The sequence below is a fragment of the Lactuca virosa genome, chromosome 4, assembly GCF_052849685.1.
Source record: "Lactuca virosa cultivar CGN04683 chromosome 4, Lactuca_virosa_CGN04683_v6, whole genome shotgun sequence".
Classification (NCBI taxonomy): domain Eukaryota; kingdom Viridiplantae; phylum Streptophyta; class Magnoliopsida; order Asterales; family Asteraceae; genus Lactuca; species Lactuca virosa.
In genome coordinates, this window is record NC_136429.1 from 177,225,344 (window position 1) to 177,249,370 (window position 24,027).

Here is a 24,027-nt window from a genome sequence, read left to right on the forward strand (position 1 = left end):
ATCGCATGACACACACCATAGCTTCTGCCTGGGATGTCTAGACTCTGATATTTTTATATGATTTTGATACAGTATTTTAACACGATGTTTTGAGATACACGGTTTGTGGTTTTCTATATGATTATGGATGACTTATGGTTTTGATATAGATGATTTTTTTTTAAAAAAAAGAAATTTTTGGTCTGTATTTTTGGGATGTTACAGGTAGCACACGTGCCAGAGAGAAAGAGAGAAGTGAATGAAGGTGTGCTGGAACTGAATGGCACAACCTTCTATTTTTAGTCAAGTTTTGGGGGTGTGCGTCGTGCATTTCCTATGCGCGACGTGCACTCAAACATAGTGGCTCCACAGGAAGTTTCCACATTTCACCAACCTACTCAGCCACGTCACTCGCAATCTATCTGAATCCGATGTTAGGTGCGCGACGCGCAGAGGTGCGCGTTGCGCGGAGGAGCGCACTTGACGAACAAGTAATGATTTTATAAAAAATCATATGTGTGCTCCAATCTAGACCCTATCTATATCTATGTGATGATATCAACGAATACTACAACTTTCCTTTTGGTTGTTTTAGCCAGTTTTGACTTTCATTTTCGAGCCCAACGGGGGTAAGAATTAATGATTTTATAAAAATCATAACTTACCCATATGGATCTCGTTTTCGACAAACTTTTTCCTAAAGTTTATATCTTGATGAGTACTACGAAACTCCTTTTTTCACTTTTAGTCAAAACTCAACCAATCTCTAAGTACCGTTTTGACGTAATTAATTTTAACTAAATGGTTGATTTCTATTTTTATAAAATCCATAACTCTGTCCTTCGGAGTCGGATTTTTACGAATCTTATATCCTTCAAATCATGTTAATAAGTACTATCCAAGTATGTTAACTGAATCGAAAAACGTCACAACTTTTTGATTGCTAATTTTTAGAGCCTAATTGACAATTTTTAGCAAATAAATGTAACAACATATCTGATTCTTATTATCTTAAAAATTGAATATTACAATGCTTTCTGTTACATTTATTTTCCTATTATTTCCTAACAGTGACTAGTGACCGAATTTCTCAGGGTTGTCACATTCTCTCCCCCTGTTTAGGAAATTTCCTCCCGAAATTTGACCTTGTCGATGGATTTCTTTTAGAACAAGTGAGGTTATTTGTTCTTCATTTGGTCTTCTCGTTCCCACGTGTACTCTGGTCCTCGCTTGGAGTTCCATCGTACCTTAACTATGGGAATCCGACTCTGCTTGAGTCATTTGACCTCTCTATTCATTATTTCGACAGACTCTTCGATGAAGTTCAGCTCAGGGTTAACCTGAATTTCATCAAGTGGAATGATGAGCGTATCGTCAGAAAGGAATTTTTTAGATTTGACACATGAAAGACATCGTACATGTTATTAAGCTCTAAAGGTAATCTAAGTCGATATGCAACTGGACCTATCCTTTCAAGGATCTCGAGTGACCCTATGTATCTTGGGTTTAGTTTACCTCGCCTTCCGAACCTTATAACTCCTTTCCAAGGAGATACTTTGATCATCACCCTATCTCCCACTTGGAATTCTAGGGGTTTACACCTCACGTCGGTGTAGCTCTTTTGTCAATCATGTGCTTCCTTCATGTGTTCCTTTATTTGCACTATCTTTTCTGTCGTCTCGTGGATGATTTTAGGCCTTGTTCATAAGGTATCCCCTGCGAACGTCTTGGCTAGTTTGGTGTCCCTAACTTCCATCCAACAAAAGGGAAAACGACATTTCTGACCATATAGTGCTTCAAACGGCGCTGCTTTGATGCGCTTGTGATAACTATTGGTTTATGAAAACTCGACCAAGGGTAGGTGAGTATCCCATGCATTCCTAAAATCTATCACACATGCTCTGAGCATGTATTCCAACGTTTGAATGGTCCTTTCGCTTTAACCATCGGTTTTTGGATCATAAGTTGTACTCATATACATGCGCGTACCAATGGATTCCTGCAAGCTCCGCCAGAAACAAGAGGTAAACTTACTATGTCTGTTAGAGATAATGGATAAGGGTACCCGCATGTAATATGGAAATCTCTTTAAGTTACGTTCTGGTCAGCTTATCCATCTTGTCCGTCTCTTTTATAGGTATAAAGTGGGCATATTTGGTTAATCTATCGACAACTACCTATATAGTGTCATAACATGCGGTAGTCTTTGGCAACTTTGTGACAAAGTCCATTGCAATTTGCTCCCATTTCCACACGGGAATATTTGGTTGCTGTAATAATCTTGAGGGTCGTTGATGTTCTGCCTTGACCTTCGAACATGTTAGGCACTTGCTTACTTAGGTCGCAATCTCAGCCTTCATGTTCGTCCACCAATAATGGGCCTTTAGGTCTAGATACATATTGTCTGCTCATGGATGAATGGAATATCAAGTATTATGAGCTTCATCTAAGACTAGTTCCTTGACTCCGCCATATTTCATGAACCGTGTAAATATCTCGTTCCATCATTCTTTACTTCGAGCTGTTTTTCCATACCTATGAGGCTTTCTTCTTTAACGTTTCCTTCCGTTAAAGCCTTAAGCTGAGCACTTCTAATATGGGAGATTAGATTTAACTGAATAGTCATTGTAAGTGCTTTCACTCTATGAGGTTTCACTTGTTCCTTACGTCTCAAAGCGTCAGCTACGACATTAGCCTTTTCTGGGTGGTAGCGAATTTCACAATCATAGCCGTTCAACAATTCCAACCATCTTCTCTGCCTTATGTTGAGTTCTTTCTGATTGAAGATTGTTGCAGACTCTTTTGATCCGTGTATACCACACACTTTGTTCCGTAAAGGTAATGACGCCAGATCTTCAGGGCAAAAACTACCACTCCCAACTCTAGGTCGTGGGTGGTGTAGTTGTTTTCATGCACCTTAAGTTTTCTTGAGGCCTAGGATATGACCTTCTCCCTTTGCATCAATACGTATCCCATTCATTGGTGTTATGCATCGCATAATACTACGAAGTCATCATTGCCTTTTGGAAGAGATAGTAGTGGTGCACTACACAACATGTCCTTCAGCTTTTGGAAAGCTGCTTCCTGACTGTCTTCCCAAATGAATCTTACTTCCTTTTGGTTTAACATTGTGAGGGGTTAGGCTATGCGAGAGAAATTCTCTATAAATCTCCAGTAGTAGTCGGCCAGTCCTAGAAATTGACGCACTTCCATTGGTGTCTTGGGCGCTTCCCAATTCTCGACCGCTTCTATCTTAGAAGGGTCGACATGAATTCCTTTATTGTTCACCATGTGCCCAAGAAAGTGTACTTCTCTTTACCGAAATTCACACTTAGAAAATTTGGAGTACAACTTTTCTTTCCTTAACAACTATAGGATTACTCGAAGGTGTTACCCATGCTCTTCCTTGGTTCGTGAGTATACCAGCATATTGTCGATGAATACAATCACCAATTTATCCAAATAGGGTTTACACACTCGATTCATAAGATCCATAAATACAATCGAGGAATTAGTCAATCCGAAAGGCATGACCAAGAATTCATAATGATCGTAGCGTGTTCTGAACGCAGACTTTGGAATTTCCTCTTCCATGACTCGAAGTTGATGATATCTTGATCTCAAGTCGATCTTAGAGAAGTAACTGGACCTTTTCAATTGATCGAAGGGATCCTCTATTCGGGGTAGTGGATATCTATTCTTAATGTTCAACTTATTTAGCTCTCTGTAGTATACGCACATTCGAAAAGATCCGTCCTTCTTCTTGACAAATAAAACAGGTGCTCCCCAACGCGAAAATCTTGGTCTGATGAAACCCTTGTCAGTAAGTTATTGTAGTTGGCTGGAGAGCTTTTGCATCTCCGAGGGTGCTAATCTATAAGAAGACTTGGCTACCGGGCTAGCTCCTGGGACCAGATCAATCCTAAACTCTACTTGACGAACTGGCGGTAGACTGGGTAGATATTCAGGGAATTCGCACACCTAAGGTACTTCCTCAATCTTTTTTCTTCTTACTGTCTTTCCTATTGACAATATGAGCTAAGAAGGCGAACACTTTTTCTGCAAGTATTTCCTAGCCTTCATGCACGAGATGATCCTAAGGTTTCTACTAGGCTTGTCGCCGAAGATGATCGCGGATTCTCCGTTGGGTAAGGTTAGATGTAGGGTCTTCTCAAAGCATAACACCTTGACGTGGTTAGTGGATAACCAGTCCATGCCGATAATGATGTCGAAACTTCCAATGACCATTGGCATAAGGTCGACGAGAAAGGGATGAGAGTTTAGAGATAAGGTACAATTCCTAAGTATTTCCCTAACACTACCGGCTTGGCCGTTGTTCATTTCTACTCTATAGGCTTCCCTAAGTTTACTAGAGGGGTGATCTAATAACTTCCTAAATTCGTGAGTAATATAGCTTCTATCGGTGCCGGTATCAAAAATATTTGCATACAATTTATTGATTAGGAACGTACTCGTCACTACCGTCGGATATTCGACGGCCTCCCTCACTCCGATAACAAATACCCTGCCTCTAGTAGCACCTCCCTGACCTCTTAATTTTGGATAATCCCTCCTAACGTGTCTAATTTCCTTACACTCACTGCACGCTCGACTATCTCGATTGTATGGGGTTCTACACTTGTTTGCAAGATGACCTCTCTTGCTGCAGTTGGTACTGACCCAACATGCTCCATGGTGATGATACCTACATTCCTTACACTTAGGCCTACCTCCTGAAGTAGTCCCCACCAAGGGTGCTTCAACTATAAACGCTAGAATCACTTCCCGCTTCTTCTCTGATGACTGCCTAGCCTTCCCTTTGGCCTCCTTTCCAAATTTCCTTTTTCTACCCTCTGCCTTGGGAAGGTCAGCCTTCTGAACCATCATTCCTCAACGAACCTCTTGATGGGTCAGACTAAAGGCTAATCTCTTGAAGCTGTTGTAACATTCGAGATTTGGTATGTTTCCATTTTAACCCCCCTTAATGCAAAATTTATATCTTTTTGGTCCCTAGCTAGTATGCGGGGCGTACTCTATGAGTACACTTAACATACTAACTCATCTCAGGATCGCGGGTTCACCCACGTACGCGGGGCGTACGTGGGAGTACGCATTGGGTACGTAATGCAGGGGCAAACCCTAGTTTTTAGGGTTTGTTCCCTATTTAAGCAACTTATAAAACTCTTGTACCCTCTATTGATCAGCCTCCACTCCCCTATACCCTAAGATCGAAACCCTAGCCTCCCATAGTGTGTTCTTGAGCTTTGGAAGTAATTTTGTGTTGTTTTGTGTGCATTGAAGAAGGTGGTTCTTGGTGACCAAGCTTTGGTTGGACTTGAGGTTGTAGATCCAGAATCTTCATCAAATTGGCTAGCTCCAGAAGGTATAAAGTTCTTATCTTAGAACCTCCCTGAGTTAGATTGATATTAGGGCTTGTTTTTTGAGCTTATTATGGTCTTTTGGGTTCTCTTTGGGAGTTTTAGACACTCCATGAGCTAGGATGCTAGATCTTAACCCCTATGATGTTCCTTGTGTAAAAAGGTGCCATCTTGATGAATCATATTGGTCCATGCATGAGTTAGAGTCCTTATTATGGGTATTAATGGACAAAATCAGGTTTTGGGTCCCATTAAGACATGCAAGGTGATAAAGATGCCAACTTTATGCATTAATACCTTGAAATGAAGTAGATCTAAGGTTTGGATGTTCAGAGCTTAAGTGGTTAAGACAAAATTGGACAAATGGGGGTCTGGCCGGTATGCGCGGCATAATCCCTGGTACACTGTGTGTACTGGGTCAACTGCACGTTTTCGATTCAACACTCATATGCCACGCATACGAGGAGTACGCCGAGCGTACTCGGTGAAGTGGGTTTTCTTCGTTTGGGTTTTTTCAACTCGAGATTATTTTGGGCTTTTAGGGTTTGGGCCATGTTGGGCCATTTGACTTCTGACCTTGGGCCATGGATGGACTATGGGCCATTTTGGGATTAGCATGATGATTTTGAACGACATGGCCACAAGCCCGAGTATATCCCCAGCCGTTCAATCCAACAGAGTTATCTCAACCAACCACATTGTACATGCAACCACTAAGCTCGCTTTACTCCAAGCAATATTACAATCGATCTGTAGTCACACATCCCTCCCGACCTCTATCGTCTAACGCTCACTAACTTCATGCGTGCTGCGGTCCTTCTCAATCCAAACGAACTGACCCTCCCAGGTCTAGAACATCAGATGGAAACCTTAACCACTCAAAAAGAAATCCATCAGGAATCCGAAATCTCAACTCATCTATCCTTTACACAGATAGGGCCAAACTCAAACTCGATAGTCTGTTTCAACAGCAGAATTGGAACCACTCATCTCCAATCTGACACTCAACTCACGACCCGTGATCCGCGAATCTATGCGTACATTACTTCTCTAATTCCTTCTGAGTTGCGACAACCTCTCCCTAATTCGATATATAACGGATCCCGACCATCATGGAGACACCAGTCTCGTCCCTGGCCCGACCACTAGGTTCCCAAGGACTCAGTCGTCAAGGCAACCCAACCTAAGAACTCCTCTATTCCACACTTTGACTAGTGAATACTACGGCTCCCCGCAGTCTTAAGACACTCCCTCGCTGAATCGCAATTGCTACGGCTCCCCGTAGTCCTACGATACTCTCTCACCGACTCGTGATTTCTACGGCTCCCCGCAGTCTTACATCACTCACTCTCTCACCATGGGCTCACCCCATGGTTTTTCCCCGATAATCCCAAGTGATTACTCCCACCTGGATCCCTCCACTCTCTTATCACCCCACAATCTCATCATTAAACCATCACCATAATGCGTTCACTAAACTAATTCTCCGTGATCCATCATGGATAGGTGCACACACCCACCCAGATTAAGCATCACTATCCCTAACAACAATCACCGCAACAAAACACTTTCCCTTGATACAATTCACATTCTTGGACAATCTCCATCCGATGATAATTAGCTGATGTGTTCCCACTGGAACAATAATCACTCGATACTCCACTTGCCGCCTCACAAACCCGAGTCTTAAAATAATCCAACAAGTTAGGGCATCATACTCGGATACCTCGATACACCACCACAGAATCTCAGGCTAGCTTGCCACTACCTCAGATCTTCAGCTTTCACCACTCGGAACCCTTGAAGCATTTCAACTCATACTTGAAGTACGAAGGAATTGTCGGTGACTGAGAACACGTCAACAACAATCCTAAATCCCATACTCTACTGATCAATCCCATGTGAAACTACTCATACCGACGCTGAAGTTGATTGACAAATCAACTGTTGCCCCTCCCGGAGTATAGATAACAATCTATACACCGAACTAGAAAATCTCAACAATCGAAACTGGACCTCAACGAACCAACCACCTCGAACTCAACCATTGCAAACCCGAAGAGTCCCTAACCACAATAAGATCCCTGACCAACGGCTACTTGCCGTGGATACACTCGTTCTGTCTTGAACACGTACAATATGCATCATCTCGCTCTGCACCTTGCCTCGTCCACCAATAAACCCAAGTCTCATATGTCCGTACCGCGGATCCCCATAACCAAATCTTCTAACCGCAACTTGAAAAAATTGTTGATCCTCTCAACAGAATACCTAGTTCTCCCCCACTTAGGGTTCGAACCATCGGCCAATGACATGTCAACAGTCTACTCCACAGACTGTTTCACCAGATACACCACACTTGACTCTTGGAACGTACTACATAACACTTGATGATCTTCCAAACAAAGACTAAGCAACTCCATATATCCCGAATCTCATATGATATCCTCGGAACTTCTCAATGTGACTGTCTCCAGTCACCCAAAACCTCGTCCGGCTGCACATGCAATTATTCCGACGGTCCTAGAATAGCACTTCCTCCTTTTCTGGAAATAATGGACTATCACACACTTCATTCTCTGAATCATCAATCATCACCCCACTGCAAGAATCGACATAGCACGGGAGACCTCACTCTCACAGTTGATCCGCTGCATAGCCACGAAAGCCGTCATCTCGATATACTCCTCTCGTTTTCCTGAAACAGTTGCTGATACGACTTACCAAACTCAAACAAGGCATATTTGAGCCCTCGTTGGTCACAGTACCCACTGATGACTCCTTCCCGACATAAGAATGTAGCCCAATGCTCTCATACAACAAAAATACCCTTGGTGCCAATATTGCAACTAACTGGTCCCCCACGGGTCTTCCTCTAATCCCTGACATCAGAGGCTCACTCATCCATCCTCTCAAAATGGGAAACAGGAACAACATCATCCTCAATATAAAACTTTGACATCACAGGCCATCGCCCGACCACTTGACTTAGACTGCAATCCTCCACGATGCATCATCTCCACCCCCTATTTGGGTCTTGCGACTCCAACTGGCACCTTACCAATCAAAACCCTCGAGATCTAAACTCAAATTTTCCCACACAGGTCATACTCCATTTAAGCTCAACCGACATGGCCCTCTGGCCTCACAATCTCCCATACCCACTTCCAGTTTGAATAATCACAACCGGATAACTGATAAAGGCGAAAACACACTCTGCTACGAATCATGGTACCCGAACCATGTTATTTCTCTTCATCCTGCTACTTAGAACCTACAGAATTCTTCGTGTTTCGAGTATGAGTCCTCTGCTTTCAGTAGTATGGGCCCATACTACCTGCCACATCTACCCATACTTTCCACACGGATCGTTCCAGGTTTCCTAAATAGCTGCTCAACCTTCTCGATCACCATTCCCATTGTACATGGTCGCTCTCCAGCGAATACTCTCCTCTATCAACGTACTCATCTGACTAAGGTATCTCCCTAGGATCTTCCTAGGTTCTCACACTTCTCTGCCATCAGCTGTTGAAGAACTCCTCATGATGCCAGCCATCTACCTCCTGGATATCGTCATATTCACTCGATAGCTGACTCCCATCATCAAGAGTTCCACAAAGCACACAGCAAGCAGCATTCGGGCATTGAATAACCTCCAGCAGCACATAAAACCACTTTGGCATGTAACTCCTCTCGCTCTATCCACAACTAAAAATGCATCGCCGACTCAGGCAACCCCACCTCTCGTGGCATCTAACTACCCTCTTAGTAGATTCCTCCAAAAGCACATCTAGGTATCTCTCCTAGATTACTCCACTACTCAAAGATCTCTCTAAAAGATTCCTGCTAGATACTCCTACTCAGCACATACTCAAGGCACATAACAGATAGCAACAACTCCTAGGCTAAGGCATCACAAATCAGGCAACTCTAGCCCTAAAGTATGAAATACCTAGCCTATCCTCTAGCATGCATCACTAATATCTCGTAAATATATATATTATTATTTGAACAAATAATGGTATTTTGGGAAATCACCGTTCGGGCTCTAGCTGATTGTACACACTGCTCCATCTCGTTTTCTCTTTAAAACTCTTACTCGTTTTAGAATAATCATTTCTTTTTAGAAATTTTTTTTATCAAATCCTCAGTTTGAGTTCAGACATACCGAGAGCACATCTGAATCCCTCAAACCAAGGCTCTGATACCAACTTGTAACAACGTAAATTTTCAAACCAAAATTTTCATTTTTAAAACACATAAAAACTCATAGTATATTTCTCAAAAACATAATTGTTTCAAGTGTTAACACAAATCCACATAATAATGTCACTATCCCAGAATCATCCACATAGTCTCGAATCGGTGTGTACAATCAAGCCGGCGCCTTCCCGCTATCCTGAGAAGTACCCGAAACACATATCACACAACACGGTTAGCACAAAGCTTAGTGAGTTCCCCAAAATACCACGTACACAAATAATAAGCCTCTCATGGTTATAACTCGACATGGACCCTCCGGTCTCATGCGTCTCGGTGAGGACCCTCCGATCTCACGGCTTAGTGTGGACGGTCATGTGTCTCAGTGAAGACCCTTCGGTCTCACAGCTTGGGTTGGACCCTCCGGTCCTATATCTCAATGGAGACCCTCTGGTCTCATAACTCGGTTCGGACCCTCCGGTCCTACTCAGTAAGGCACCGAATAATATAGCATATATCACAAGACAGAATACATGATAACACATGTCTCAATACAAGCACATAAGATCATCATATACACAAAATACTATAACAGCATAAGTCACAAAGGCAGTATGCACAATAACACATATCACATTATAACAAATAAGACCCTCCGGTCTACACTGTACTAAGACCCTCCGGTCAATAATGTACTAAGACACTCCGGTCAATAATGTAATTAAGACCCTCCGGTCACACATAAATTAGCACACGGGTAAGTATAGTGAGAAGACTCACCTCGGATGGCGAACATATCCTATAAATGCTGCTGTTGTACTTCAGCCTCTAACATTGAGCCAAACCCACAATTAACCTCATTAGGATCTAAGACCCAACCTTCACATATTAGGTCTAAATATAGTCCACTCATTCGACCTATAAATAACCCAAGCCCATTGAGCCCACCAAGGCCCATACCAAATGGGTCCACAAAAGTCCACTAATGGCCCAACTATGGCCCAATTTTCCAAATTGGGCCCAAACCCTCATATGGGCCTTACCCTAAAGCCTATCTAAATTTTCTAGTCCACATGATTGTTCTTAGATGGCCCATCAATAGCCCAATCATCAAAGCCCAATAGAAAGGCCCAAGCAAATTAGGGTTTTCACATAAAATGACGATTAGGGTTAAGTGTTCTCGCTTAACCCATAAAGGACTTAACCCATTCAGTCAATTATCCCACTAAGTCATGATACAATGGTATCGGTATGAGTCATAACTTCAGTCTACTAGTCCAAACACGGGTCCCAATAGGTCCAAACCAACAAACCCAAAATTAGGGTTTTCTAAACCCTAATTAGGGTTTCTAGCCCAATAACGAACCAGCCCAGTCCAAGGTCAAGTGTTTAGGTCCATTAGGGTTCCACTAGGCTGGGCACCACCCACGGCCACCTCCGACGGTGGTGATCGGCGGCGGCAACCACCATTTCCAATGGTGGTGGTGGTTCCTACCCATAAATCACACATACTACTTCACACATAATAAACACACACACACAGCCACCTCCTACGGTGGATGGTGGCGGCAAAGGGTGGCATCCACCACCATGAGGTGGTGGCGGTGGGTTTCCGGCCCTATATAGCGCAAACAACACTAAAAACACCTTAACATCATAAATATACTCGAGCATCTAAAATTCGGCCGCCTTCTGGCTGGCGTCACCGGAAATGACAACCACGGCAGCCCAAAAGCCACCAGCGGCAACAATAACGTACACGACGTCAAACAGCGAGAGAGACGACGGAGAGGAGAAGAAGCCAATCTTACCAAGTGTTTCCGGTTGTTCACGATGCCACGCAAGGACGAATGCCTCCCAATCCTCGGTCTTCGGCGGTCTTCTCAGCTGCCCACGATAGTTATCGCTGCACCTTGACTTCGCCGGCGACAGGAGCGACAGTGGTGGTGTTCGACGACCATGCGACGAGGAGGTGGCGATGGGTGGAGTGCGAGGGCACAAGGGTGGCGGCTGGACTTCACACATGGCGGCTGTATCACAATGTTAGGGTTAGGGTTGTTTAAAAAAAAGACATGGGGAAGGGATACGGGTTAGTCTCGTGTCTCGTTTCTAACTTGTGCCAATTTTCCAAGTTTGGTCCCTCCTCCTTAAAACATTTCCAACTTAAGTACAATATTTACCAAACAACCCCTATCTTTAATAATTCATTACAATACAAGCCCAATAAGTTACCCGTTACCCTCAGCAATTAAAACCCCTTTCAATTTAAGTCCCAACAATTACCAACCAGCCCCCGCCCCTAGAAATATTTACAAAGTGGCCCGAAAATTACACTTTGACCCCCGAATAATCCGATTATAACATTTGGCTCCCAAAACCAACACCCCACTAAATATTATGGATTTTAGGGCTACTATTCATTCATCAAATTTATCTATTTATTTATTTAACAAACGAGATGTTACAATATGTTACTGCATTTAAAATGCATCCAAGAGTGTTCATGAAGATTTGCCAATAACTTGATTACAATTCTGGATTAAAGTCAAGTGATAAAGTGTCACCTGTTGAAAAGTTAGGGATATTCATATACACACTTACATTATATTTTTTCTAATAAAGATGTTAGGGACATTCGTATACACACTTATGAACATTCATATACACATATGTGATAGGTTTGCCTTGTATAATTACATTTGTGGTAACTCTAAGCAAGCAACAATTTTTGATTTCGTTGAACAACATCCAGACTGCATACCACGTGATGAACCCGATGATGTTCGCGGTAATGACACAAGTAATGAACATTTATATAGATAATCTAATAATATGAAGTGTTTTCGCAATGATATTGCTACTTTAATATGGAACGTTCAACGTCGGTGATTTTATCAGTAATTTTACGTTGCAATTTGACTTTTGATTTTTGTAATGGAACACAGTTATGTAAATTTTCTAAATTTCTAAAATTATAGTTTAGAAAATCATTTTTAATTTATTATGTTTCACATTTAGCATTTAGACGAGTGTCATTTTATATAATTTTATACATTTCAAAACTTTTCAGTTGTTTTTGTCAAATACTCGTATAACAAATAAAAATTAGTCAAACACTCATATAACAAATGAAAACTACAACTTAAAGCTACTAGCTTTCAGTTTTTTTTTAACGACAAATCTAATCTATTCCTAAACTCTTCCTTAATTTCACATATGTCAACGATAATACTTGAACCTTCGACCCGATGAGGGATGACAACACCTGATGCCGTTATACTAGAAGCCCTTTGGTACCAACTTTCAGCTTAGTTTTATCAAACATACCCTGAATCGATTGAAAAATATTAATTCCCTTTTTCTTTTCCAAGTGTCAAAACCACGTTATCTATGTTTATAGGTTTCAGAAAGTTACTTTATGCAATGGAGAAAAGGTTTACGTTTTAGAAACATAAAGACAAAATAGAAAAATGAAAAGCCACCTTAAAGAAAAAGATAAACGCATACAAAACATGGTAAATCACAATATCTCATAACAAGAAAAGTTGTTCATAGTTGAATAAGAAACATAAGTACATAACTTAATAATTATCCTCTTTCTAAAAAAAATTCTCTTTCTACAAAAAAAACTTAATAATTATCGCATCCTTGTTGCAATGGAAGTGTAACAGAACATCACCATCGAAACAAGACATAAGATGTTAATAAACAGAGATTACTACTAAACGGCATAAGTCTCAGTGTTTTGAAAGCATAAAATTTTTGTTTTCCAGATTTTTTTACCTTAATTTTTAAATAGAGAATCTTTTTTATAAGATTTGTAAATTCTATAAAATTATAAGAAATGATTATTGATAAATAAACAAGTAATTATGAAAAAAGATTTAAAGGACGTTATATTATTTTGAAATAAGTCAATATAAAATTATTGATATTTTTAGTTAGAAGAGCCATCGTAGTGAACAATTTTTAAAAATAAAATAATAATAATAATAATAATAATAATAATAATAATAATAATAATAAAAAAGACTACAAGAGTCAACAGAAAATGGTGAAGAAAGGGACTACCGCTTTGAAATAAGTAGAAGAATAACGAATGGACATTTGGTCCAACCCATTCAATGACATATGCACCTACAAACACTTTCATTTTCAAAACAAGCTTTTAAGAAATTAATGCACCAGTTCCTGTGAAAATGCCATTTACGCGTGTTTTAGGTATTTAGATTCCGTACATATAACTAAAAGATAAAAGAACTATAATTAAAATTTATAGCATGAAGATATTAATAAGAATTTTATATCTTAGTTGAAATTATATACAAGTTGGGGTTAGTCCATTTGGCTAACAATGAGGTTCCTAATCTAACAAATAACTAGGAGGTCCTAGGTTTAATTCAAGGCACAGGAGATATTTATATTAATTGCCGTTTCCAAAAAAAAAAAACTGAAATTATATTAGTTATTGTAACAAAAGATAAAAGAACTATAATTAAAATTTATTCTAGATTTTTTTGGAGCGGGTAATATATATCTGATCCTATTCTTAATTTTATATATTTGTCTATCACGAGACTTCAACCTCACCTGTTTGGGAAGAGACACATTTCAACCATACTTGGATATCGCTAGGTCAAAGATCATCCGTTATTACAAATAACATAAAACTTGCTATAAATGTATTGTTATATCTCTTGGGGCACAAAAGTGAACTCCATCAAATTATCTAAAACTCTTGGATTATGTGGTGAGACAAATAAAGACAAAACTTCAAAATTGGCCCTTATGGTATTCAAAAAACTGTAGATAAGGTCTAAAAAGTTTTCGACTTGCATGGAAAGTCTGAAATCATGAATTTTCGGTGGTTTTGGTCCTAAAATACTTAAAAAGACTGTTTTGCCCTTTTAAATTGTTTTTTGATTTTTTTCATATATTTTTTTAAATATTTTACTAACTAAAAAAACAACAACCACTCATTCACTCCTCTCCTCACCTTCTTCATTCTCTCGACCCTTTCTCTCTCACCTTCATTTACTCTCTCCGACGAGACCAAGCTGCCGCCGCCGTCCTTTTCCCCACAGCTGACCCATTTCCGACAATCTTCTTCTTCCTTTGTTGGTAAAACACACACATTGAAAATCCACTCTGCCGTTTCACATCCCGATCCAAAACCCAGATCGCAATTTCACAATTGCACAGTCTTCTTCTCGGATGTCCATCCTCTGAATCCAATGTGAAATCTTCACTTTTAGTTGATGATTTTAGTGGAAAGGGAGGAGGAAGAAAATGCAGATCGAAAATGTGGATGAAGGAAGGAAGAGGGAGGAGATGCATTCACCGATGAAGATGGAGGATGGAGAATATGCAGTCGTCGCCTGCATTACCAGTTCATCATCTCATCATTGACTCATCGTTCGATGAGAATTTGGTGTTGTTGATGATTGTGTTTAGTTGGACCTTTTCACCATTAAAACAGGCAAAACCAGTGAGCTTGTTGCTTGAATTCGATGGTATTAAAGCTTGACATTGTAATAATGGCGGAAATCTCGAGCTCTTAGATGAAATCTGAGGTTTTTAATCTCATATCATGTAGATATGTGTATGTGTGTGTGTGTGTTTAAGAGGTCCTCTTTCCAAAGAGGCGTTTGAAATTTGGTTCGACTTTCATATTAATTCAAGAGGTAGCGTTTTATTTTAAGAGAGGGGGATCAGGAGGCGGAGGAGGAGGAAGAGGAGGAGGAGGATGATGAGGATGAGGAGGAAGAGAGAGAAGGGGGGAGGGCTCCGGTGGGTAGAGAGAGAGAAAGAAAGAAAGAGCGAGAGAGAGAGAGAGAGAGAGAGAAAGAAAGAAAGAGAGAGAGATGGGGTGAGCCAACTTAATTCTTTTTTTTTTTGCATTAATATTTATAAAATAAAAATATAAAAAATACAAAAAAAGAAATTTAAAGGGCAAAACAGTCAATTTAAGTGCTCCATGGACCAAAACTACAAAAATTTCTTAAGTTTAGGACCAAAATCACGGAAAAAAAACATTGATTTTGGACCTTCTATGCAAGTGGGAAAGTTTGTGGACCCAATCCAAAGTTTTTTGAATACCATAGGGACCAATCTTGCAGTTTTGTCACAAATAAACGATAATGTTATAAGCCCGGTACGATGATAACTTGTGCCTAGGGGTGCAATGAATTCTTTCCCGGTATGATATAATCTATTGTTGAATAGATCAAATTCATCACTAATAACTTACTTATTGATATGTGCTAAATTATATATATTTTATAGACATTTTATAGGCATTTCTATAGTTAAAATAGGACAAAAGGTGTTAGATTTATTTATAGGGTAAATTACACCAATCGTCCCTCGTGCACATGCCAGAAAGCGTGTTTAGTCCCTATTTTCAAAAATTAACTCGGACCGTCCCTCGTTTGGTTAAAAGTTGCACGTTTCATCCCTCGTTAGTTTTAATTTGCACGTTTCATCCCTTATGCGACATAAAATGACTATTATGCCCTTTTGTCTTATTTTTAATTTAATTATAATTGATTTTGTATTTAAAAGAAATAAAAAATAAAAAAAGTAATTCCAATCCCTTGTTAATTATAATTCACTTTTAATTTACTCTTATTTCTTTTTTCTCTCTCAGCTCCGTCACATTCCACTACTTCTTTTACCTTCAAGATACCAAGAACCCTAGGAACATCATCCTTCATCAGATTCCTCCTTAAATCGTTATAATACATCAACCTAATCCTAATCGACTCTATGTAAACCTTGATATCATCGCAATCAACAATAAAAAAATGAACGGATTAACATTATCAGTTAAACCTTTTAATTGCTGCCTTTGTAGAACCAATTTACGACGATAATCAGATAGTTTATCTGTGGAAAGACGTCTATGAACCACTAAGATCTGCCGATGAACGTTCATAGAATCGGGTTTGTTAGCCATCATTTCGAAAATGGTGGTGCTGGATTGGGGTTTATCAATGGTTCACTGGAGCTAAAATCTGGAGACGGAGATGGTAGTTCGTCAAAGCTCACAGATCTGGAAGTGTGACGTACACCGTTTGTCTCAGAGGTGAGTTGTTTTGAACCTTCACCGTCTCAGGAACATCTTCGTCTCTCCAGATCCCTATTGCCTAAGTTTCGAACAAACGCCGCTTAGGTTTTCAAAAACAGCCTAGGGTTTCAGATGGAGCTCCATTGTCTGTTTGGTGTTGATTACAGGTTTGTTTTGGTTTTGTTAGGTGGTGGTGAATGGTGGTTTTTAGTGGTAGTCGAATGATGGTTGTTCAGGAGGTATTGTCGGTCATAGGTGAAGGTACCAGAGTTTTGAGAGGGGATAATGACGAGTGAGAAAGGTCAGAGAGAGAGAGAGAAAAAGAGAGATGGAGAGAACCGGTGGTAATCGACGTTGGATGGTGGTCTCCAATGGCGGTGAACGGTGGTTTATGGTGACGGTGGATGGTGGTTCCCGATGGCGATGAATGTTGGTTACTGGGAGGTTACTAAAAGAGTAATAGATAAGAGAAAGAGTTGTAAGAGTATTTCTTTATTTTTTATAAATAAATAATTAATAAACAACAAATAAATAGAAAAAAATCAAAAAATAATAAATAAGGGCCAAATGGTCTTTTTATGTACGGAGGGACTAAGCGTGCAAGAAAAAACAACCCGAGGGACGGTCCGAGTTAATTTTTTAAAATAGGGACTAAACACGCTTTCTGACATATGCACGAGGGACGATTGGTGTAATTTATCCTTATTTATATTTATCTTTTGTAGGTAAAAAGTTCATGTTAATGAAAATGAAAGAAAATTGGTTAAAATGAAACTAAATTGATTAGTTTGACAAAACAGGAAAGGACTTGCTAAATTATAAATTCACTGATGGAATCTGCGGTATTTAGGCCATAACTTTTGACTCGTAATTCCAATTAAAGATTTTATATATGTTCTGGAAAATAGACAAAATTCCTACAACTCAAGTGTGAGGGCCTTTTTGCTAATTCGACTTCTATCTAGTCCAAAATTAGCCTTGAAGTCAGACCAATAAAGCTGGAGAAGATTCTGAAGATATTTTCCGAATTTAAATCTCACCGAGAAATGTTTGTCGCACCGAAAAATAAGTCGGTCTCAGGAAAATGCTCCAGATTAACTTGTAATGAAGTAGGATGCCTTTAGGGGAGGGGGTGGGATTTTGACCAAAAATACGATCATATAACGGGGAAACACGATCATGTTTTGGCCATTGTGATCGTGTTTTGAGTTCGAGCATCCAAAAATCATGTTTTGGCTTCGGGAAATCCTTGGGACAGAAACATGATTGTGTTTCTGATCGTGTTTTCTAATCGTGTAACTTTGACTGCAATCACGTAATTGCAAAAACGTGCAATTCAGACTCGAAAACTTCTATTTCAACTATTTTAATCCAGCTTCCATCTTTTAGGCCTTTTTAGCTCAATTAAGCTCCAAAAATGCATCCAAGTTGCTTCCAAAAGCTTCCAGAATATTGTTCCCTTCAAAATATCTGAAAACGACATAAAATTTTGAGTAGTATGAGAATTTTAACAAAAAACATAAGTTGTCCATTATTTACACTAAAGCGGATATAGACACATATAATATGGTACAAAACACTATTATAAACTATTATAAAAGATGCATAAAATGTCATCTAACACAAATATTATCAGATAATGTACACAAAACATTTACTCATATTTTGGCAGTTCTAGCATGCTTAACATCATCAATTACATAAGCATAATCCTTATAACTTGTAAAACATATCGTTGATTAATGTAGCTCACTGATCATTGAACTTTGAATGACTGCACGTTTCACATTCTCTTTCCTTTCTTACAATTTAAGTTAGATCATAGAACAATGTTCCAAGCCTGAGAGAAACAATCAAACAAAAGCATGCAATGAGACTAAGTTCACGTTCCTAACCAAACAATTTAGAATTTATTTCTATAAAAAGGTGTTCTTCCGAAAAATTCCTTTGAAACTTCTTTAAAAAATTTTGAGCTTTTTTTTTCAAAACTTGACCAATTGTAATGAAATTTATTTATTCAAAACTCAACTTATTTAAAAAAAAATTTCAAAGCTTGAGCATTGGTTTGAGTTTAAACACACATAATGTATACTTAAATCCCTCAAACCATGCTCTGATACTAACTTGTAACGTCTTAATTAAAAAACTATATCCTAAAACAATTAATATATAAAAACATGACATTTAATAAAATCCATTAGTAAAAGCAACACCTTTGAAAAGAATATAGTTAATACTATTACTTTTGAACTTTAATTACAATCAAAATCATTTATAAAGAAAACATTAAAGATAATTTTATTAAACGTTTCGAGATATAATATCAAAGTTACTAAAAAATGTTTCATATCCAAAACTGTATAAGTCATATTCTCCATTTACATAAACGAATGTCATAAAAGTAATAATACTGAAAATCCATGCGAATGCGAAATGCTAACTGCCATCATTCCGGGTCCTTCATTTGGTTACCTTGGAGGGTCGTGAAAAGATTAATAAACAACGGGTAAGCAGAAATGCTTACAGAGCATACATAACTCACCCATTACATCAATCATATATTTCCACATAACATATAAATTAGCACATAACACATATCATATATCACTTAAACACATATTGTTTGTACCAACCCTATACTGATAAGCTAATTCCCCCGTAAGGCTTATCTCATACATTACATCAATGAAATCTGGTCACTTCCTCCGAAGGGCTTGTCATGACCATTTGGTTCAACCACTTTCCTGAAAGGGTTTGTCATGGTTAGATAAACCTTAACCACTTCCAGCGAAGGGCTTGTCATGGTAAAAATTACACATACACAAACATAGTCAACATAATAGAGAGTTAATGTAACTCATATGAACAATACAGAGAAAATAGAAATATTACGATCATGGTCTAATATGAACTCCCAACTCTATAAACACCTATAATACATCTGTAATATCTACTTAGTTCATTTTTTAGGTAGTACTTAATAATACTTACTTTTACATTTTATTTTTACTTTTAAAATTGTTATAACAATCGGTTTGTGGACTGGTTTACCCCTCTCAACCTCAACCTCATTCTCATGAAATATTGATATTAATAATTAAATAACATTCATTTACCGATCCATGGATATAAAATACATAATCTAATTACTTTTTCTATCATTTTCTATTGATTTCACGAATTTACTATAAAAGTTGACCGCTTTTCTAGACAAATCAGTGTAAATGGTCACCAATACACTATAAGGAATGACGATCATTCCATGGAAAAAAATATATGTTAAACTAGACTCCTTAATCTAAACTCATTCCCTGTCCTTATGCAAATTAGATTGTTCTAGAATTATTTACATATTTTAGAAGATGGCTATTGCAAACGACCATATTTCTAAACCAATATGTAAGGAATGCCAATTCCATCAAACTTGGGAATAGAATCAGACTAAGGCCTTGTGAAGAAATCAACTAGAAATCCATACCTTTCCAGATACATATTATTCATGCAATTTGGAGTTCCTCAGATTTAGTTTTGATTTTTACAAAATGACTCAAATGATTAGTAGATTTTCTGGATCAACTTGTGTTCATTGAAAACATGTACATTTTTGTTAAGAATCAGATCAAGCCCTTGGTATGGATGAAATTAGACATCCATATTTTTCTATAGACATGTTTTTCAAGCAATTTAGACAATCCAATGATTTTAATTGATTTTTGAAAGTTAAGGGACAATTTAAAAAATTTTGCAAAACCAACAAGTTTGATCCTACATTCTACTCATCTCATTAAGTAATAAATGGTTAAGTTCATAAACCTCTATTGTAACATCCCACATTTCAAGCCCAAAAATTTCATTTTTAATTAAGTAATTCACAACATAGTTTACCAAAACATTTCCCATGCCATGTCATTTGTAAAAAGAAACTTAACAATGTGTCTGAAAATCATATCGTCAAAAGTAAAATAAATCAGAGTACATTCCCAGAAAACTCCATGCCGAAACCATGTGTGTGTGTGTGTGATGCGCTTCTACACCGCCGGCTCCTTCCCCTTAGACGAAGAGGTACCTGAAACCAAAACTAAAACTGTAAGCACAAAGCTTAGTGAGTTCCCCCATCATACCACATACCATACAATCACATATCATACATATTGCCGGGTAATTCTGGGGCGCCCGTCCTACCCATGTCAAGCCATTCTGGGGTGCTGATCTACCCATGTCGAGCCATTCTAGGGTGCTGACCTACCCATGTCAAGCTATTCTGGGGTGCTGACCTACCCTCCGGTCTATCTCAACCGAACTCGGGGACTATTTCACCCCTACTACTAACACATAGTATCATATCATAATCAATGTGTCAGACATATCTGGGGTGTCCGACCTACCCATTGGTCCTAGCGACCGAATCGGGGACTAGTCCCCTTCTACTGATACTATCTCACATAACATAGTAACTAGCATACTCACATATCTAACAAACTAGCATACTCACATATCTAACAATAACAGACCAGACAATTATCACAGAGATAATCGCCCCAACTATCATTCACTAGTGGGCCGGCCTTGGTGCCTTAGACCCAGTTCTACTGGAAGGTAACGCACCTCGATGTCGCGTAGTGTCTGAACTGTCCTTGGCGTGAAGGCCGACTCTCCTCGACTCCTCAATCCCTACACGACAACCCTCAAGTCATCAAACAGTTAATACAACCCTAACCCGGGTCAATACCAAAACCAGGCAAAGTCAACATTGGTCAAAGTCAACACCCAGTTGACCTGACTCGCCGAGTTGATCTACCAACTCGTCGAGTCCATACTCCGCTATCCTGATCCAACCCCGACCCCACTCGTCGAGTCTAGCAAGAACTCGACGGGTTCTCCTTCATTCAAAACATCGGGACCATCTTCATCCGACTCGTCGAGTTCCTTCTTGAACTTGGCAAGTTCATCTCCCTCATAAGAACGTGTCCGGTCTATGACTCGCCGAGCTGTATGAACAACTCGTCGAGTCCATCTTCAAAGATTGGGAGATTGCCTTGGACTCGCCGAGCCTGCTCATGCACTCGTCGAGCCCCATGATTCCCAGGTCCCCTTTCGCGTCTAAACATCTACGGGACTTTCCTCTCTAACAACTGGTCCATCCACAGAAAGGATTTGGTGGTCAATACACCGCGACTCGTCTAGTCCCAAGAACAACTCGTCGAGTCCATCCTTGAGCAATACTATACAGTCGATTTCAATGGGCCTTAATGCCTCAAAACCATAGATGTAGCCCCCTAATGTCCATTTCATACGTCAAGTTCCAAACTTGGTACACATGCAAGGGGTCTTTGGCCCAAAAAGCCATAAAAGATGGCCTCCATGGTGCATGGGGTGTTCATGGCAACAAAATGGGCACCTTTGTGCCATAAAACCCCCCAATAGACCTGGATCTAAAGCATACACTGACTTCCAACACTAAATCCCGAATACCATCTCTCTAGGGCTTAGAAAGATGAAGGAAAAGGCCCAAAAATCAAGATCTATAGACAAAGGTTCAGCTTCATACCTCCAATAAGCTGAAAATGAGCTCCAAACTCTGGATCTTCTTGTTTCCCTTGGTCTCAAAAGCTCCTTTCCTCTTCTTAAGCTTTACAACCCACCAAAAAACACCAAAATGGCCTTAGAACACACAAAAACAGCTAGGGTTTCGATATGATGTCTTCTTGGAGTATAAGGGACGATGGAGGCTGAGATAAGGTGTTTAAATAGGGTGCAAACCCTCAGATTTAAGGTTTCACTCAAACAACACCTACTTGCCGAGTCAGTCTCCGACTCGTGGAGTAGGTCACTAAAACTGTCCGCGGGTCTCGACTCTACTCGTGGAGTAGGCCTCCAACTCGTCGAGTCCTAGAGAAAAACACAAGAAATGCTTGAATTAACTGCGTACCAGGAATCGGGTGTTACATCTATTTCAATGGAATGTAAGCATAAACTAAGTATTTTTCATGACAACATGTGTTCATTGAAAACCTATACATTTGTGTTTAGAATCATATCAAGCCCTTGGTATGGATGAATTAGACATCCATATTTTTCTAGAGACATGTTTTTCAAGCAATTTGGACAATCCAATGATTTTAATTGATTTTTCAAAGTTAGGAGACAATTTCAGAAATTTGAAAAACCAACAAGTTTGATCCTACATTATACTCAACTCATTAAGTACTAAATGGTTAAGTTCATAAACCTCTATTTCAGTGGAATGTAAGCATAAATTAAGTATTTTCATAACAAAATAATAAACCACTTAATGGGTTACGAACTTGTTTAATTCAACACATAAATAACACTATTCTCACATTAAGCTCATAAGAAAAGATTTGGGGCTTCGGTCTTCAACCAAACGCATTAAACATTTTTACACTTCAGCCCCTAGACTTTCCAATTTGGCAAAAACAGTCCATATGGTAAAAGCCTTAACAAATTAAGTTTCTAATTTTAACCCCTTTAGTCCATCATTAGATTTAATATTTATTAATTTAATTACTATTACTTTAATTATTATTAATTAATTTAAACTTATATAATGCCTTTTATTTATTTATGTACCTATTCAACCTAAAAAGTATAACTTAAATTATATAATAGTTCATTTTATTCGCTAAACCCTTTTTCGAAAATCAGGGGTTAAACCATGAAAGTTATGGTAATGGTCACATGATTCTATAGACATTTAAGGACTAGTTCCTATTGTTTAATCTTTGTGGTCACAATTGATTTAGTCAACAACAACAAGTTGAAGTAAGTAGCCTCAATCCAAGAGAAATCATAAACCATTTGGACCCTATAATTAGAGGGCCTTATTGGAAAAAAAAGAATTTGAGTTGCAATTTAGATTCATATGCATTTACATTGTTATAAACTGAGACTTGATATAAAATTCTTAACTCATCTATTCTTATTTGTTGAAAGTGTTTTTAAATGTTTTGGGAATTAGATTTAAGAATTGGGTTACTGACATTCCCTAATTCTATTCCAAAGTCTAATTCTGGTATGAATCACTAGCTTGCCAAACCTAACAATATTGTTTTGACATGTTTTCGCAGATGAGAAAGAGATCTATGGTTAGAGACTGCTTGACAATCTAGAAGTACATAGCTTGTTATGGTTTATTTTAACTTTTGTAATGATATTTAATTGATCACCCTTGCATTTAAAACTATTAACTTTTGAACTTAAACTATTTAATTAAGTTTTATGACCAAATTCCGCAACACTAGTTTTTAAAATGTTTTAACGTTTTAAAAGAAGTTACTAATGTTTTAGTTCACATGAGGGGTGTTTCTCCTACACACAGTACACACTATTTTTCTATATCTGCATGATCCTTGTGAGCCACATTTTGCGACACTCAAGCAG